Genomic DNA, 7,215 nt, shown 5'->3' with positions numbered 1-7,215 from the left:
GGACCTTTCCCATCTTGATCTTCATTGCTTCCACTACTTCCGCCCTACTGATCTCTTCCCTCTCCACTCATCTCTTCTTCTCCCAGCCATTCCCCAACCACTTATACTTGCATTGCTTTCATTCTCTACATTCAACAAATCCTCAAAGTGCTCCTTCCATCTCCTCAATTTCTCTGTCTTCTCCACCAACAATCTATTATTCCTATCTTTCACTCCCCTACTATTTCCCCTTTCACACTGCCTTACTTTCTTTACTTCCTTCCAAAACAATTTCTTACTCTCCCTCCATTTCACACTCAGATTCCTCCCAAATTCTTCATCCACTTCTTACTCTCCTTCACCAGTCTCTTCACCTCCCTTCTCCTGCTCACATATACCTCTCTCTTCTCTCTCTCTCATCTCCCCTACCTCAGCCAGTTAAAATCGGTGTGTTAATGCAAGGAACTTAAACCCATTGAATACGGCAACGTATTTTTTTCTTCATTTTAATTAGGCTACCTCTAAGAAAGACTACTCGAGCTTGTGGGGTTGAATTCTAATATACTTCATTTATCCCTTCAGCATTGTGGCGCTCTCCAAACGTGAAGAGAATCTTCTGGATTTTGGAAACAGAGAAAATACCTCACCGCACAGAAGGGGTTAAATCACTGGTTTAGCCCACGCGAGTGCTGGTATAGTATTATGGTGAGTGTACGATAAGAAACTTCCCTTGTCGTAACAACTTATACAAGGATAGAAATTATAAGAATTTATAGTGCATGGAATTTTCCCTCATAAGTTAGGGTGTGTCACGGAACAATGTAACCTCGTTAACCATTCTTGTGCTGCACCAGCACATGTAGCGTTGTACTTTACTGACAGGATTCATAAACAAAATAAATAAATAAATAAAAATGCGAGCTTCTGTCGTACTTATGTGCAACACGTGTCACAGAGAACAGACTATTTTTTTTTTTTTTTTTTTTTTTAGTCACTGCTCCAGATCTATCCCAGGGGCAGTGCTAGTACAGTACAATAATTAATTTGCCATAACACCTAGTGCGGTAAGGTGTTCACTGGACTTGGGCCGTGACTCAGGAGACAGTATTTGTCACCAGCAACCTAGCACTGGTGATTGTTAAGAATTCATGTCAAAAGTATGATTACTGTCTTCTCCACAGCATCTCTGTCAACTCCGGATATAGAAGAGCTACATACAACCCCGCTCATTACACAGTTAACATTTCAGTGCACATGTACCCAGTTTTACCCTCTTCCCGGTTTTCACACAGTGCTCTTGGTGGTAGGCGGTGGCGACCATCATACACGATATATTTGCTGCCTACTTATTATTTTTTTCTCCTTCTATTGCCCTCCTTTCTTCCTACAGTACTTCTCACTTTTCCTCCTGTCACATTTTATTACTCTACTTTAGTTTGCTCTACACTGAGTGGCAAGCCTAATGGTTTCCTGTAGCCCAGGAAACCATTTACAACGCAGGGTAGTAATCATATAACCAATTTACTGGGTGAAGTGGATTTGGATAGTGCTCCACTTAACTGGGTGAAGGCTCAATATGCGGCCTCCATCCAGGAACCAAACCTCCACAACATTTCCTGCGCCTCGCTATGGTGAGGTGCTTTCAGCTGCTAGGGAACAGCGGTTCCCTGCACAGGACAGGACAATTAGCTTGCCTGCAGTTGATGGGTACGCTCACCCAAACAAATTGGGGTTGATCAACAACATAGTGCTCTCGATCCGATTCCTTCATCGCACGGAGGCTGTAGCCTAGAGATGTGCCAATACTAAGATGTTGACCGATAACGATACCGATGCCGATACCCACTTTTCAGCTGATACCAATACCGATACTCGGATACTAACAAATGGCCGATACTTTGCCAATACCGATACCGATACTTTTTTATTTTGATTTTATTTTGATTTACAGTATTTGATGCCGGTAACGTGAGTGTTGTTAATGCAGGAGGAATATAGTAATCGATATATATGATAATGTTACATCATACATGTAATTATAATGTAATAAAATATATCATAACCATATGTTTATCAGTGTCATGAAACACGAGTGTCTTAAATCACATAATAAACCAGAAGAGTATCGGAGTATCGGCCATATTTTTACCTTGCCGATACCGATACCGATACTAAAAAAAAGGTCGATACTGCCGCTACCGATACTATCGGCACATCCCTACTGTAGCCAAGAGCACCCGCAGATATCTACATTTACACCCTTAGAGGCTTAGAATGTTTCCATGGGGGTTCAGTGTGGTTAATTTCATCCTGACATCCATTTAGTAGGAAATCACTTGTTTCTGAGATGCCGGTATGATGATCCTTTCCCTACCCATGAGAAATTTGGGGGACAAGCGGGAAAGCGGATTCTACATGATAATCTCCAAAAACGTGGATTTTAATTTGAAGAATGAATAATAGATGTGGAAAATTTCCCACGTCACTCTCTGTTAACCTTTCTAGAGGGAAAAAAAAAAAAACGATTCTCCAAGTAACTTTTTTTTTTTTTTTTTTAAGAGAGAGAGAGAGAGAGAGAGAGAGAGAGAGAGAGAGAGAGAGGGATTCTGGCTGCCCTCAGAATGTGACGATAGATAAATGTGTACATGTATTTTCAAAAACACCAAATAACGGGTGATGTGGAGCCTGATATGGTGCCCCTGTTAGCTAGGTGGAGAGACATACGGCGTCCATCCAGAAACCAAAGTTCCACTCCTCCCCACGTCTCACTGTGGTGAGTCGCAGTCCAACGCGAGGGAACATGGATTCTTTTCACGGGACGGTCATGCAAGAACGGTTGCGTGCTTGTGGTTGGTGAGTCTGCTTGAACAAACAGACCGGGGATACTCTATTACCACTACTACTACCACAGGATTTTATTCATCGCAGGATAGTCTTTTTGAACTCTACGGGTTACTTATTGCTTTCATATAACCCCGTCTATACAGGCGGTCCTTCCTTAAGTTCAACTCACATTTTCCTGCCAGTTATGGTGAGCCAGTGAGAGCTTTCTTCGCCATCCTTGTCTTTTTCTAGTAGTTTGGTCCCATATGTAGGAGATGCCTAGCATGGGTCAACTGACTTACTGCAGTTTTCCTCTATTTATGTTCTTGAGTTAGGAAGAATTCGTCATTTGGCTGAAAGATTTAAAATGTGTATTCATTGCGGGAACCTTGGACGTCTAATAATGCCTGGTGATGTGTGTGTGTGTGTGTGTGTGTGTGTGTGTGTTCTTACCTAATTGTATCTTTACAGGAATGAGTCAAGCTCGTACTGTCCCGTGTCTTAAACCATATTTATCGTACATATCCTTAAAATTGTGAATTGTTTTGGCACACACTATTTCATTCGGTAGTGCATTCCACTGATCAATTGCTCTATTTGGGAAACTGAATTTCCTTACGTCTTTATCACCTCTCTTCTTATGCAGTTTTTTGCAGTGTCCTCTTGCTGATGCTTCTCCATAGGTCAAGTAATCATTTATGTCTATTTTCTCCTTCCCTGATATGCATTTATATAGCTTAATCATGTCACCTCTTTTCCTTCTCTCCTGTAGTGTTGGTAGAGTCAGTTTATTTAGTCTTTCTTCTTAGCTTAGATCCCTTAAGCTTGGTATCCATCTTGTAGCGGCCCTTTGAACTTTTTCAGTCTTGTCTATGTGTTTTTTGAGTTGAGGACTCCAGACTACTGATCCATATTCCAGGATTGGTCTAATGAATGATGTTATTATCCTTCTTAGCAAGTCTTCATTATGTATGTGAATGCTATTCTTATATTTGCAAGCAGTGTATACATGTTCCATACCTTCTCACTGGTGTGGTCTGCCGGAGATAGTCTGTTATTGATAATCACACCTAGGTCCTTCTCTCTTTCTGATGTGTGTAGGGTTTTATTTCCTAACGTATAATCCCAATCAGGTCTTTTTCCACTTGATTACATGACACTTGTCCACATTGAATTCCATTTGCCATGTATTACTCCATTCATGAAGTTTATTTAATTCTTCTTGTAGCTCTTTACAAGAGTCTATGTTAGTAATTCTCCTTTGTATTTTTGCATCATCTGCAAACATATTTAAATAGCTTTCATTTCCAGTGTTATTGTCTATATCATTTATATACACTAAAAACATGATTGGTGCCAGCACTGAGCCCTGTGGTACTCCACTAGTCACTTCTTTCCATGACGAGTAATTTCCCCTTAGTACTGTTCTCATTTCTCTTCTTATGAGAAAATCTTGCATCCAACAATACAGTTTGCCTCGAATTCCTCCTTGATGGTACAGTTTCCATAAAAGTCTTTGGTGTGGTACTGTGTGTGTGTGTGTGTGTGTGTGTGTGTGTGGTCGTCACCCCAGGCTCATCTAGACGTGAACTCGGTGAACTGTTGGCTGAAGTTGCCGTTTTGCTGCAGTCCACCACCATCCGCCTTTTAGCGTATAGAGAAGGATTTGAAGTATGTTTGTATAACCGGGCAGCTCTACCGCCCAGCCATATCGGTGCCATCCATGAAGGCGTCCCTCTCCAGCACCAATGAAGGAGCTAGGATATAAATTTATGCATGGAGCGTGACAGTAATAAAGGCGGCTGTTTGTGGATTAAATCAATGGGTACTTTATTATTTTTTTTTATCGTGATGGTGAAGTATAAACACATCAGCACTTCCAGTTTGTTTGTTTACTTCTTCAGTACGAGGATGCACTTTTATCGCTCATTTTTTTCTTTACCAACCACTTCATTTCCTTCCCAAAGTTTGTTAACTCTTTTTAATGAGGAATAAAATCGTTTGGAGATGGCAATAGAATGAAAAATACATCACGGGACTGACTGGATTAATAATGGCGGTACAAATCAGTCAGTATATAATAATTTCCCCTGATGCTGTCATGGTAGGTGGTTCGGGGTAGTGAAGTATTGGTACAGAGGGAAATAACTGTTTGCCCTGTTCCGTCTGAAGAATATTTACAACACGAAATACAGCGAAAGTGCAGTCTCTGCTAGTGTGTGTTTCAGATGGTTCAATTTTTCCGCTGTACATTGGTCAAGCTTTGGGACGCTTTCTCTCTCTCTCGTACTTTTTTATTTTATTTTTTTTTAACTTATGGTAGGTTAGGGGCGGACCAACAACTCGATCATGCAACGTTACCTTCAGACACGTGACTCTACATTGAGTGATAGGTCAGAAGGTTCCTTGTAGCTCAGGGAACCACCCACTGTTTTGGACTGTATATATAGCCAAATGGACGCTGTCAGGTCTGTAGTTGAGTCACTTTAAAATGGCGGAGACTCTTATCCTATTGCTGCCTATTTTTCGTATCTGCATATGAAGGCGGTGGTCAAGTCGGTAAAGAGGTGGCGTGCAGTGTCAGTAGACCCAGGTTCGAATCCCGTTTGGGGTAAGGAACAGTTGAAAGGATATTAATTCGTCAGAGCAAACTTCACTGATGTACTGCAAGACCCGCCGACGTGTCGCAAAAATACCTCTGCTGATACCTTTACACCAGTCCTGTATGAGACACTCTAGGATGTATTCGATATGGACGGTGTGTGTTAGCGCAAAAGTGGACCTGTGTGGTACGTAAGAAGACTGCTGGACCTCAGGGAACAGACTGTGAAGCCCATATTCAGAGTCGGACACATCATTACAAACGGCTAAGACAGCAGTATGATTCTATATCCTTTCTATAGCACTTCTTTGTGACAGGCACTATTTTCCAGTGTCATTCTAGTGCTACAGCTCAACATATAGGGACGGTAATTTTACACCAAATTAGAATTAACGGAGTATAATGAGGCGAGGCACTATGGCCGGATGTAGTTCCAATGGTAGATATTTGTACTTTATTGTTCACATAATGTCACTCACGGAACGGGTAGACTAGGCTAGATGGCTAGAGGATAGACAGACAATACACTGCTTAATAATAAATGGGAGGAAGGGGAAGGGGATTGGAAGAGTATTTCCGAGGGTAATGGAGCTTATTGGCATTGATCTGAGAACAAGAAAAGTAAGAAATAGCACTGACAAATTCTGGCCTCAGTCAGAATGCTCCAGTGTTCTATTAATTTTTCTTTGCGAGCTAATTTGAATTTTTGCTCATGTAGTTCGTTTTTCCCAGTCTGTTTCTAATTCAGACCTCCCATTGGAAGTTATTATTCTGTTGCAGGATTGACTAGATGGGTGACACATTTTCAGGTTTGCTCAGTGCTTGCTATTGGATCATTTCCGCTATACTTTACAATATTTTGTTATTTATCTCGTGTATTAATTTTGCCATTTCTGCTATTTTACTTACTTTGACATGCTATTACTATTATTTCCAATATCCTATTTTCATTCACTAACCTTAACTAGACAACACGATCACAAAAACAGCCACACATGTATATATAAGTATCTTTACTATCCTTCATGTGTGCAGCAGGTCAGCTCTGAAACTGTTTTCCTCTGTCTGTATTTCCTACTGCCTACGACCTCCAGTCTTTCAAACGCAGTGTGTCCAGGCATCTCGAAATGAACGGATCTTGACATTGGCTCTCTATTATCCTGTTTTTGTTTTTTCTTGAAGGGAAGAATCTTGCGGGCTTCTGGCCTTTGGTTCCTTCTTCCTTGCATGAAAAACTAAATCCATATACATATACAAATAAATCTTCACTTGGACACATGTACGTGCAAACTTTACACCTGTACACTCACGATGAAAACACACACACACACACACACACACACACACACACACACACACATTTGGTCTAAATACATTCACCCGTTTTTAGTCTTGTGGGATAATTCGAATTAAACATTCCAAACACCCAAAGCACTAATCCAGCAGTCATTTCCACAGGGTAAACATTACTGCCCCAGCCATACCGTCCACCAAGCTCCCAGCCTGTCATACACGTGCTTTTGTTCACCAAACCCATGTCTAAACCCCTTTGACGATTTCAAGGTGCGACGCAGGTCAGGCGATCGACGAATGTAGTTGCTATAGTGTCAGAAGAAACAAGAAGTGCTTTACATTCATCTTTTTCTTAGCAGGCCACCATCATCCACTCACTGGATGTTGTGCAGCCAACTTCCTCCTTCACCGTTATGTCTGCCCTCCTCTCTTCCTGTTTGTCCCTTTCCCTCCTGTCACTTTTCATTAATCTTTTCACTTCATGTGGTCCTACACTGTGTGACAAACCGAATGGCTTC

Source organism: Coenobita brevimanus, chromosome 104 (genome assembly GCF_032717465.1).
Source record: "Coenobita brevimanus isolate Jiangsu-jjx chromosome 104, ASM3271746v2, whole genome shotgun sequence".
NCBI lineage: Eukaryota > Metazoa > Arthropoda > Malacostraca > Decapoda > Coenobitidae > Coenobita > Coenobita brevimanus.
The sequence above is the reverse complement of the archived record's forward strand: the minus strand, read 5'-3'. Positions refer to the sequence as shown.